Below are 12,350 nucleotides of genomic sequence, written 5' to 3' on the forward strand. Positions count from 1 at the left end.
TAGCCGCCAAAGTTCCTATCTTCCCAGCTTCAGCTGATCCCGTGTCAGTTTTTCTACTCAAGCAATGACATGGTACATGGTGGCCACCGGTCCGTGATCAGCAGATTGCATTGAGTCGTCACCCAAGCCGTGTCACAGAGCTCAATGATAGCCTCAATCAATCCTGCCCCATATCCTCTGGTTGCCGTGACAGCACACGGGCCCCTGCAGGTGACTGTTTTGCCTGTGGTTTTGGCGGCTCCTTGGCACAACTGCTGGGCTTGTTTCGAGTCTCTCCAACAAAATCTGACCTTCAGTGGCAAGCTCCTTGTGAGTCGGTCTTCTGTTCCTTGGCTCAATGAGCTCACACTCCTAGCAGTACTCACAGGTCTGTCGGCTGAGCTCATTAGAACTCCCATGTTCTTCCTTGTACTGAAACTCAGCTAGGATATTTAGCTACATAGCTACCTCGTTCGAAGGTTTCTTCCGCTGGCATAGCCATTGAAAAGAAGCTTGATTTGTATGCAGAAGAAATGGCCGACCGTACTGGTAGGGCTAGAAATGATTCCCTGCCTTTACCATAGCAAGCAGCTCCTTTCAGGTTACACAGTAGTTCCTCTCACAAGCGCTAGGGTCTTGCTGAAGAATGTGATTGCCTTCTCAATCCCTTCCTGCATTTGTGACAGCACAGCACCCACTGCGCAGCCACTGACATCCGTGCCCAGGATATACGACTGGCTCGGATTAGGGTAGCTAAGTACAGAGGCCAAAAACATGTGCTCCTTTAGCTTCTTGAAGGCCATCTGCTCTTCTTTGCCTTAAGTCCACTTCTTGCTTCTGCCAGTCAGTTAGTGCAAAGGCCGTGTTGTGGTAGTGAAGCTAGGTATATACTGTTGGTAGTAGCCTACTGTGCCCAGAAAGCTTTGCAAGTCTCTGAGCTTTTTTGGGGGCCAGCCATTTTTGGACCAATCTCTTTTCTGAATCAGAAGATACAACCTCTGCACTAACCACATAGTCTAGGTAACGCACCTGTGACTAAAACCGCTCACATTTACAGAACTTCAGCTTTAGCCCAGCACGTTTCAGACACTGAAACACTTTTTCCAGCTGCTGCAAATAGGTGTCAAAGTCAGGGGCGATGACAATAATGTCATCTAGGTAGAGCAGGAAAGTCTTTCAACTTAAGCTGTGTAGCACTTATTCCATTAATCTTTGGAAGGTGGTTGGCGCAGAGGTAAGACCAAAGGACAAGACCTTCTACTTCCAGAGACAGGAACGAGCAGCAAATGCTGACTTCTCTTGTGCATCGGTGTTCAAAGGTAGGCCTGCTTGCCAGTAGCCGCTTACCAGGTCTAGTGTACTGAAGTACTTGCTGCTGGATAATTCATCGAGACTGTCATCGATCCGTGGAAGGAAAAAAGCATCTTGCTTACTGACAGCATTCAGCCGCCGGTAGTTGTCCCAGAACCGTCACTTACTATCCTTTTTCTCCAACCACCAGTCAGCTTGATCAGTTCTTTGCTCGGAAGCTCTTAGACTTGACGCTCAGCTTTTGCCTCCTTCTTTGGTCCCAACTGATGAAGAGATTGCTGAATACCTAAGATTGGTTTCCTCTTTCAGTAGGATAGAATGCTTCACATCGGAGGTCTGTCTCACATCTCCATCACCGGTGCTGAATGTACCCTGGCAGCTGGCAGCAACCGTGCTAGCCACTCAGTCTGCCTTGGCTTCATGCAGCTTTGCTGCTGCAAACAGGTCCTTTAGGTGGGCTGGCACCCCTGCATTTGGCTTATTCGCACTTGAAGGTGCGACACCTGAGTTAGAGAATGGTGGCTTGCCACACACCTGGTGGTCTTCCACCTCTGTGCAAGTGCTGACTGTGATGTCGGCTTGAAGGCATAGGGGTTAGTCTGTAAGGTTGAGAGACTGCGAGACTACGTTTCTCTTTAGCCAGGCTGGTTGAAGTTTGTAGCCAATGATGGCCTATCCAAACAGTCTTCTATCACCCCTAACAAACAGTAATTCTTGGTGGACACCCGACACGGCACCACCATGTTCCATACTCTCATATCAGAGACCAACTATCCACGGAGACCACAGGCTGTTGAAGTTCTATTGCGCACTGATGCGCTACCAAGAATGGCATCCCTAAAATGGCATCCTCGCTGATGTGACTTACCGCAAAACTGCCTCGATCTTTACATCTCAGAGCCATATGTGCATAACTCCGTAAAATGGCAGCAGGGTCCCATTGGTCATGAGTCATTGTTGGAAGAGAGTGACAGCCAGACCATGAGTCATAGTCAAGCTGTCAGTCTCCTCCAACAAATCTCTCAGGCTCTGAAGGAGCTTGTCAAACACTTGCTTGCTCAGCAAGTTTGTAGGGCACCCGATCTTGATCAGGAATTGGACAGGTCTCTTTTCCAATTTCTCAAGGAAAAAATAACTGGTAGAGTGAAGCTGGTATAATGCTTGTACCCTGATCAGTTTTGTACACCCCTTGCCTTGCAAGGCAAACTCCTGGGCCTGCTCACTGTCCTTCAAGTCAATCTCCGAGCTCACTCCTGACAACACAGCTTGTGTGACTTGGTCTGATTTAGAGCGTGTTGCCATGTTCAACTCATCCTCCAAGTACACGGGGTCCAGTTTCCCTAGAGCCTTTTTGTAATTCGGGAGAGCTACAGCCAGAGTTTCCTTCACTCCCATCTCAACCAGTGTGGTAGGCGCAGACTTCCTTCGTCTCAGCTCTCTATTACTTCTCGAGCACTTTTGAGCTGAAGCTCTTTTTGGTAGAATGTCCCCTGTCTGCAAATGTTGTTATATGTTAAATACAAATCAATTTTCTGTCCAAAGACTTTTTATTACTTGGGCAACACCGGGTAGCACAGTTAGTAATAAATAAATTTGAACAATACAGTGTTTTACTGAATTTGTGTCACAAACTGGGCAAAGCTGTTTTTACAACCGTTTTCCGTTTGACGCCAAATCAACTTTTTCAGCGTGGAAGCAACTCCAATAAATGGCAATGCTGTAAATGCACCTTTGCCTTTATAAGAGGCTAAGATGATTGATTATGTTGCGTTACTGTCTAGCGCCAGTGCCTAGCCTTAATGCCTCCATGCTAGGCACTGGCAGTTGCCCATACAACTATATATATACATAGTTATATGGGCATACATAACTATATAATTACATATATAACTTTAATTTGTTAACCATGAGTCCTAAGCTTAATAGCAATGTTAACAACAAAGCTAGAGTTAACTATAACTACTAAGGTTAATAAACTATTTTGTTGCTAATTTTTAGTAAGTACAGTACATAAATATAATTTTGATGTTTTTTATTAGGGGTGTTTGCATTAGATAATTTCCATAAGTTTCTATACCCTTCTATACCACAATTTTGCCTTACAACCTCACAACATCGAGATGAGTTAGGGTCATATGGTGGGGTGCACTGTACCGGTTACAATTACACTAAAATCTCTATTTGAATGCCACCTTGATTTGAACACCACCTCTATATCAACGCCACTATAAAAGTGTTGAGAAATAGAGCACCACCCTTTAATTGAACACCGCCTCTATTTGAATGATAAGCCATAAGTGATCAGTAATATATTTGTCTACAAAATGTTACTAATAATGACTCGGTTAGATCAATGGCAATATTCGCTTTGCCTGTAAAAGGGTTAAATCTATTTCTCCAATTCTGACGAACTGTTTGAAAAATACAGCACCAGCCTCCATTTTTGCCCTACCCTTACTTAAGCACCACTATAAGGGAATGGTTGAAACAATAGAGCGCCATGGTGTTCAAATAAAGGTTTTACGTAGCTTAGTAACTGCCCTACATATTGACACTAGGTTTAACCAAACACTGTGCTTCAGTTCTATAATTACTTTTGAGGTATTAAATTTATGCCCTGCACAGATGTTTTCTTATCCAGTAGTTCAAATACACCTGAACAAGTTCTTAAACTTACTGAAATGCCTAGACTTTAATTACAACTAAATACTAAAATTCAAATGATGATTACGTAAAACGTCTGCCACTGTAACTGGTTTATGAGCCCCACTTGTCTCCTATCACTTTACTAAGCTGAGAAGCTTGGCTCACCTTGTGTCCTCCAGTTCACTAAACTAATACAACAATTCTCTCAATGTAACCCCATCGAATGGGTAACAGTGGTTATAGCCTTATAGGTGTGTCTCAACCAAATCAATCACAAGGAGCCAACAGCCGTGTTTGGTTATTTCACCTATCAGATATATTCATTTTCTTTTCAGTTGAAGACTGGCATAGCGTAGCTCAATACCACGTTTTCACAGAGATATTTGTTTAAAATTGATTGCAATGCATCTTCTTTGTTAACAGTAAAACTCCTTAGCAACGACTGCACAGGCAAACAAAACTGCAGATTTTTACGTTTTAGATTTTTACATTCAATGTTTACAGGCTGACTTATGACCTTTAACCTTGCACAATACTTTTGTATTATTGCTGATGATAAAAAACTTGTACAAAATTGTTCTAATTTCCAGCGCAGATAAGTTTGAGTGTATAGTGATTTGCAAACTGAGTTTTGTGGCCGATCTCTGAACGGTTTTATGGGAGCTATCGACCAGATTTTTTCCGTTTACACCAGGTCGAGTTTGCACCGAGAGTGGGCAATTTTGACAGTTTTTACTTACAAGGTAATACAAATTTAGCTGATATATTTTCAGTGAGTCACGCTCTGCATTTTGCTGACTGTTTCCTACGATGTTGCTCGTGGACACCTTTAGCAAGTTAACTAATTATTTTGCACTGCCCAGCTCATCACTAATAAATCATGACTATATAGGAAGGATGACCTTTTACTAACATAATATGCTTCAAATATTATAGTGACAGCGTTATACTTGAAGCAGATACTTCAATTATTATGCCATTGCTATAATAATTGAACCTGAGCAATAATTCTGTTGATAGCACCCTTCAGTGGTACTATCAATGGAATTACTACTCGAGAGTGAAGCTATGACAAAAACATGCACGAATCTAATGAGAAATATGATGTTCACTTTAAATGACAGTGTGTGACTCTCTTTGAAACTGGTTTCATTGGCTACTCAAATTGAAAATCGACCTAGCATTGGCCATCGATCGGGCACTGCCCGATAAAATTTCTGTCTGGACAAAATTGGTCTCAGGCTTGTTTGCTCTGTTCACACTATGCGATCCTCCGTCAGAGGATCAGCCTTATTTGGCTTTATTCGGGTCTACATGACAACAACCCAGCAATAAAGAACCAAACACATTATATATCAACATTCCATATAATAGTTAATTGCATAATAATAGATACAATAATGTAAGTACAGAGTAAGTGCAGGACAATTAAATAGGAGAATAACGTGTTATCACTTGATGAAATCAGTCTGGACCATAGACTTATTAACTATACTATTAAACTATTACAACTAGTAAGGTATAGTTAGTAGATCTATGGTCTAGACAGTCCGCTGAATTGGTTTATACATGACAAAGAAATAATTGCCTAATGTTAGTAATTGTCACCCATAATTGTTACATCATAATTCCAAAATGACACACAATTTTTTCAATTACATTAAACTATTGCAGTAAGTTGTACGCTATAACTTTTATACAATTTAATTGAATACTTTTTCAATAAAATTGCATAGAAGTTTGCAATATTATATTGCGTATACAATAATATGGCGTTATTGTCTTATAGTCTATACAATAATAACACAATTTTGTGATGAAGTATTCATGTCAAATACAAAAATGTAACTACTCTACTTGGCCCACAAACCAGCTGATAGTTTGAAGCATATAGCGTATATGTACAAACTATATACCAGAAGTCTCACCAGCTCTAACATTTACATATGCTGCGGCGCTTTCTAGTCTGTTCTCTGCTATTGCTGATGTAGCTTTAGCCAATCAAAGGTTCTTTTGGTTGACTAAAACTATATAACAGTGTCAACTCAAACTGTTGCCTGGAACACAAATGAAATAGTATATTTCTTCACTATATAACAAAAATGTGAAAGGTGGCTGTAAACCAGTCCCTCACACATCCTTAGCTAAACTCAGTGCAGTTAAGAATGAATTATTTTGGCTGATGTTCTAAGGGACGCCTGCATGGTTTATGTCATTTTATAGCAGCTTTATCAATTCCTTTATCACAGGGTTCCTAACCTTATTTTCAATGCCTGTAGAAACCTAGATACTAACTTATTCCGGATTTTCCACTGAAGATGTCCAGGTCTAACTATTTGTTTCTTTAATAAAACCCCATAATTTAGTATTTATTATATATATGGTATTTAGTATACCCCGTGATATTACCATACTCTAAGTGTGGACGGCTGGAGAAGTATGCCTGAGAATTTTGCTGGGCGAGTTTGAATGTTTTGTTGAATTTGGCCGAGTATCACATTTGCATAATCATCGTGGTTTCTATTTTAAAGACTCCATGATGACAGCACTTCTTAGTAGATAATAGTTGGAAAAGAGGAGGAGCAGTTGGTGCCGGAATGGTCATAAGCAATCAGAAAGATGTATTTTGAAAATTTATCAAACAGCTTCAACTAGTGTTTGGGTTTTGATTGGTCAATTTTGTGTAGAGCTCTGTGATTGGCTAAAATATAAAAACTTGCCTACCTTTTATGTGAGCATATATGTGAGCATTTTCATCTGGGAAAATGCTCACATATATGCATTGTGCATTCAGAGGAGAGTGGAGGGGGCACTATTACAAGAACTTTTACCAGCTCACAACACAGAAAGATATCTGGTGCGAGTGTGCCTTCAGGGGTTGGTTGAGCATCAGCAAACTGCAACAATCAACCTGTCCATACTTTTTCAATTATTATCCTCTTTTTTTCTCTTTCAACAAAGCAAAAAACTATTTATTCTTTACCCAAATTAGTGTGTCAGTAACATTAAGTTATCAGAATTTGTTTGAATTTAAGTGAAACGATACATGTACGAGTTTTTGTTAAGTTTAATAGTTCTCCTCAATTGGTAAAAAGGTTAAAGACTTACGTCATAGATAGTTGGCAGAGAGTGTTGCAAGGTCCAGTACTCAGTGTCCAGTATTAGTGTCCAGCATTCAGTCGGTACACATATCAAGTGACTCCTCCTCAGTTTGTCAAGTATAATGTCAATAATTGGTGCGTACACACATGTTGGTGCAGTCCGGGTCTGTTTGCTCCAGGGATTATAGGTTCATGTGAATTCTTGATGCATTCTTTGCTTTGATCACCCATCTATACTACAGTCACAGTGGTATCTGAGAAGTGGCATAATTTGCCCAGCAAAATCCAAATGGTGGTAGTACATTCCGGTGAAACCACCGACTCAACTCTAAAACTTCTGTCTGTCTTTCTGACCGTCTTTCTGATCTCATTGCCAATTCTGTTGCATTCTTATATATATATATATATATATATATATATATATATATATATATATATATATATATATATATATATATATATATATATATATATATATATAAGAATGCGGATTATATATATATATATACTTTGAGCTGCACTGATGAGGCTTCATTAGCCGAAACCGTACTGTTCGTAGCATGAGTATATATGTCTACATATATATATATATATATATATATATATATATATATGTATATGTGTGTAGACATATGTATTATATACAGACAAACATATGACAGTACCTGAGTATATTTGGTATATATATATATTCTACAGAGATGATGGACTCACAGCTTGTGAAAGAATTCCACAAAAGGTAGAAAGAACAATAAAGGTAATCTGTAACATTTTCTGAAATCACTACCTAAAACTAGAAATTGAAGCAGACAAACAAATTGTTAATTTTTTGGATGTAACACTTATTTTAACAGCCGGTACGCAAAGTCCCTACCTAAAACCAAGCCACGGCATCCTATGTGTGAATCAACACAGCATTCACTCAAAAACCATCATTGACAACATTCCTATAACCATTCACAGAGGCTGAGCGCACTTTTATCAAGCGAATGAGAATTTTACAAAACGAAACAACCATACCAAGATGCACTAAAATAAAGTGGATATAACCACCAATTCCAATACACAACTGAAACAGATACAAAAAAGCAAATAGACAGTAGAAACCTATGCAAAACTTATGTGGTGCAACCTCAACAAGCTCAAATGTTACCACCAACATCGGAAAGAAATACGTTCAAATTATTTCCAGGTGCCTTCACAAAATCTTTAACAATGTTTCAGATTTTCTACAAGCATAATTATTATCTCCCCTTACACTAACAAGCTAAGCTTTTCATCACAAGCTGTGAGATTATTTATGACTCTAGCTAATATAAACAGTCTATCTTTTAACCATGTTCATTAGCTAGTTTGCGAGGATCACTTGAGAGCGTGCAAGTTTTTCAAGTTTTCAGCTTTTCATCATAAGGAACATCTGAATTGACAGTAAGTTTATTTTCCTACTTTAACTACATGTAATTTTGCACTTTTTTGAGGAATTTTTGTACACATGCTAAGCTGAACCTAATTGTAATATTCCAGAATGCTATACGATTCACAACAGCTAGTCATTAATATCTCACCTACTTAAACTGGGGCAAGTTGTACTAGTGTTTGGAGGATATCTCTTAACTATTGTAAGTGCTAATACCACATGTACAACTCAACTAATTCATTTGTCTGCTTTTTACTAATCACCCTGTATATTTTTTCTTAGCATTTGTGCACATACTTTTTCTGTATATAATTATGCATGATTTACTGTAAACAGGTCACAATCAAACGAATTAAACGAATAAAGCGAACATCAACTGATGAGAACTCTATTCATTGTCGGCATCCGTACACCCTAACCAAATACTAGAACAAACAAACACTCTGAAAATCAGCCTTTTATATCAAATCTGAAAAACATAATAAATGCACAGAACAATAAACTCACCAAAGAAAAATAGAATAAACCACACAGAAAATGCGATTGTAGACAAAAATACAAATGCCCACTAAACAGCAGGTGTACCAACTAAAAACATAGTTTATCAAGCTGAAGTAACAAATACAACTGATGTGGAAACAATCATGTAATGATTATGCGTAACAGAATTCAAATCCAGATACAGTAACCCTAAAGCTTCATTCAATCAGAAGAGTAAACAACATTAATCAAAACTTAATAAACACATGGAATTGAAAAACAAATGATGTAAAATAAAAAATAAAAGCACACGCTCAATCTAACGACAACAAAACAAAGGACTAAATAAAAGGAATGAATTAACAACATCATGCAGGCATGCATGGAGTTATTTTCTTTGGAATTGATAGCCCCCCACAGCGGCATTTTGCCAAACCACCAATTGCAGCATGAAACAGCATTGTAGCTGCCACAAAACATTTTAGTCATAAATATCATCTAGATTTAATATACTCAATTGTTAGATTTTTGAGTTATCTTTTTTAACTTAATATCTTTGACATAACATATCTATATATATAAATCTAAGGATTTGTTTGTCATTTGTCGTCCGTATGCCCAGTTATAATAATTACAATTTGGAAACAAAAAACCACTTCGCACTGGCATTGAACTTGAAAACTACCATTCTGCAGACAGGCAAGTTATGAACTGTGCCTCATAGCCTACTTGCCACACCTTAGAATAATTGTGTACATACTTATTTCATTTGTTAATCTTCAATGGTGATTAGTTGAAATACCTACACTTCATGCTTGAACTAAATTGTTAGAAGAAAAAAATTTTCTAGAAGAAAAATATGTTAACCATTCCAAACTACCATTCTAACCTACAAATGAAGGTGTTTGTTTATTTCTGTGTGTTCTATAAGTTTAATTAAGTTGATATTATATATACATATATTTATAGGATTTTGGAGAAGTTTGGGCACCTACATGTATGTTTCTTCTCGTTAAATTTTTCTTTTAGTAATTTAATTCAAGTGTGCTAGCTGAAGCGTGATGCATGGGTATTTTAACCAATCGCCAGTAATGATTAGCAGGTGTAATGAGTATAATGCACACAATTATTCCATAGTATGGTTAATTGGACGCGTAGTGTCATGGATAGACACACCTGTCTGCAGAACTGTAGGTTCCGAGTTTAAATCTAGTGCTAAATCATTCGTCGCTCCCATAACTTTATCGCTATAACTGCACACTTGAATGACAGACAGACAAACAGAAAAACACTGAGATTTATATATGCTAGCCAAATGCTCGGCGTTGCACTGGTATTAAAAAACAATTTATAAACAGCAGCAGGTAATGTAGTGTCATTAGCTAATTTGAGTAAGCTAGAATTCGTGTTGCTAAATTTACTAATAAGAACCGTGAGAGCAAGCTTTAAAGACATTGCGCGTAAAACAGCATCGCTATGCGTATAATAATGAAAATGACTCATATCGCCCAATGGATTCATTGCATCCCATTTAACTTAAAGGGTTAGCTTGTTGCCTTGTGAACAGGAGCTGTTGAGATCAAATCCTCTACTATACAGATTTTCCCATTGCTAGATTTAATCAGCTACAGCTTAACTGACACTGAACTATGATGATGACAGACCATGACAAACTTTGATATTCATATATGTAGTTATATATGTGTTTATGTATAGCTTATCCCTTCAAGTAATGTTTACCTTCTATCATTACGATCACTGCTCTTTTACTACCATCAGATGAAGTGTGGCAGAGAATTGGTATTCACTCCCTACGAAACCAGTCAGTACTAGTGGCTGAGGTGTCATCCTCTAGTAAGCTATTTGACATATTTGTTGTAGTTTTACTTTTCCTTTTGTGCTGTTATCATTAGAATACCTAGTCACTTTGTTTTATGTTTTTCCTTTTTAATTTCTACAGCTGACGGAATGCTCATGGTATTAATGCTAGTTCACAAACTGGTGAAAAGGTTAGAGGAAGTGGAGAACTAACCATCTGGCACGCCAAACGCGGAGTGCTTCCGGATGTACACCTGCTGAATACATAGATGTTTAGTTGTGATTGTACTATAACACCTTCCTTCTGATGGTACGTAATCTATATATTGATGTACCTTTAGTTTTATTCTTTTCTGTACCTACAGCCCTCTATAAATGTTATTAAAATTTCCTCATTGCACCCTTTAGCACTATCAAAATTTATTGATTTTCTCTACTCTCTTGTTTTTGATGTTTTTCAACATGTTTTCTTACCTTAGTTAGGGTGTAGTATTACTCTAATCAAATACAATTATATTTTACTTTATTGCATCACTTCATTTCATTGACTTGTTGACTCGCCTGAAGTCTATTTTTTCAGACATTTATTTCTGCAGCCATGCCTTGACCCAATTATTTTTAAAGCCAATCCTTTGTTCATAGCCTCATTCGACTCAATCTGTACACACTTGGACTGCCTTTTGACATCATCCATTTTCACGCTAACAACTCGCGAAAGGTAGTATTTTCAGCTGTGGAAGACTTTGACAACGAGTTTGAAAGTCACCACACAAGAAGTTACCATGCAAGGAGTTGCCATATAGGAAGTTGCCATGCAAGAAGTTACCATGCAAGAAGTTACCATGTAAGAAGTTACAACGCAAGAAGTTATCACGCAAGATGTTACCATGCAAGGAGTTACCATGCAAGAAGTCACTATGCAACAAAGTCAAATCATACACAATTATTGTTTGTAACTCGCTATCAAGTTTTTCCCTTTCTAAGCTGAAAAAATGACTGCATTTGTGTGTCGCAAGCTTCATTTTCCAAATTACCTTTATTAACTGTTTAGTGCGTACATTGTCCATATCCTAGAGTTGTACAAATAAGTCCAGTTTTTTGAGTTTCATAAGCAGCTCCTTCTAGTAGAATAATTTGATCTTATTAATGCCCGAACTGCTCAGATCAGTGTTTCTGTCTCGCAAAAATGCCAAAACTATCAAACAGAAGACCATTTGGTGAGACCTACATGTACATCGCTTGTGAAAAGCTGATGTACACCTGTAGAGTAAACTAACCAAGAAAAATTTTCCTCACACTTCACAGCAAACATTCTGACGCAAGCCTGTCTTGAAGTGCTTGTGATCATACCTTATTCTGATCAATAGCTAGCCTTGAAAGGCTTTTTATCATACCAATTGTTCTGACCTAAAGCTAGTCTTGAAACCCTTGTTATCATACCTTGTTCTGAACAAAAGCCATCTTGAAGGGCTCATGATCATACCTTTTTCAAATCAAGAACCTGTCTCGATGGGCTTGTGATTCTACCTTGAGGAAAGTTTAGCAGGGCCCATCGAAGCATCGCCCATATGAATGAAAGTGATTTTGATAGTAACAGA

Source organism: Watersipora subatra, chromosome 7 (genome assembly GCF_963576615.1).
Source record: "Watersipora subatra chromosome 7, tzWatSuba1.1, whole genome shotgun sequence".
Lineage (NCBI taxonomy): Eukaryota > Metazoa > Bryozoa > Gymnolaemata > Cheilostomatida > Watersiporidae > Watersipora > Watersipora subatra.